Source organism: Grammomys surdaster, unplaced genomic scaffold (assembly GCF_004785775.1).
Source record: "Grammomys surdaster isolate TR1022 unplaced genomic scaffold, NIH_TR_1.0 126076, whole genome shotgun sequence".
In the NCBI taxonomy this organism is placed as follows: Eukaryota; Metazoa; Chordata; class Mammalia; order Rodentia; family Muridae; genus Grammomys; species Grammomys surdaster.
The window spans coordinates 6,454,254-6,455,689 of NW_021620885.1; positions in this window are offsets into that span (position 1 = coordinate 6,454,254).

Here is a 1,436-nt window from a genome sequence, read left to right on the forward strand (position 1 = left end):
GAGAGAGAGAGAGAGAGAGAGAGAGAGAGAGAGAGAGAGAGAGAGAGGAAGGCTGTAGAGGAGGTATAGGATATTACTCTAAATCTGAACTGTGTAAGTGGCTGCTGCAATATGGAGATATTTGGTTTTAAATGGATCACATTCTCATCATTAGAAGTTTGCCAGTTCTGTCAGTAAGTACATCTGTCAAAGAAATACCAGTTCTTGAAATGTATGAGTCCTAAAACAAAGTATGTTTTATGACCCAGTCACACAATTGCAAGAAATATACAGAAATAGATTCATCACAGGAGCAACATCACTCATCACAGTGTTAGATGTTATCAGAGGGCAGTGGGAAAAGATCACTAGGAAGACTCAGATTCCACAAAATGATTGTCAAACACAGGGTAGATCAAGAAAATCCTTCCTTAATTCCTATCATTAGGATAAGAAATTTTTAAAACATGCTGAAATTGACATAAAATCAGATACTTTCCAAATGTGGCTGGAGTAAACAAAGATTAACAGCTTTGTCTCTATGCATTGTTATAGCAGGAAACATCTTTTTTTCATGGCCCTTCAAGTTCAGAAGATACCTATAAGGACTAGCATCTGTCAGTCATCACACTGGGTCTGTAGATTAGCATTTGTTGTGCTAAATATTTAATCTCAATCAGAGGTTCCTACTCTACCTTTGATAATTTAGTTTCCAAATAAAAGACACAATACTTTTACATTTATAATAAGCCTTTAAAACACTAGAACTGGGCAAATGTCTATCTTCCAACCTATTATGTGTACTTCCTTGTCAATAACCCCAAGATATGATTTCTATGCTCCACCTGGGCTGTTCTTATTCCAATTGGCTAGTCCTCATGGCCACGGTTTCATGATTTAGCTACCCCATGATGTTTTCTCCTCTTTCTACCTTCTCTCTCTTCTTCTCTTGGTCTCTGTCTCAGACCACAAGCCTGGAAAACAAAGTCCCACCTACCTCTTTTCTGCCCAGATAAAGGCTGTAGGCATTTTTATTCAACCAATAGTTTTAAACTAAAAGTAAGGTTACATAGCATCACTTGGAATATGCCAGGTTCTCCTAGTCCCTAGGGGAACAAGACCCGGGGAACCAACATTTAGCAATACATTGCAAAAGAGGAAACCTCAACAGAGATAGAAGTTAGTAGCCTATCTGTTAAGAATGGCATTGACTATGCCTGAAAACGTACACTGAGTTAGAGTCCTGTCTACCTCTCCCTTGGCCTCTTCCACTCCCCCTGTCTCTCCCTCTGCTTCTTTCTTTGTGTGTGCCTCTACCTCTGCCCCTCTCTCCCTCTTTCTCCTTCTTTTTCTCCCTCTGCTTCTCCCTCTCCCTCCCTTCCTCCCATCCTCTATCCCTTCTCTCCCCTCCTCTCTCTCTCTCTCTCTCTCTCTCTCTCTCTCTCTCTCTCTCTCTC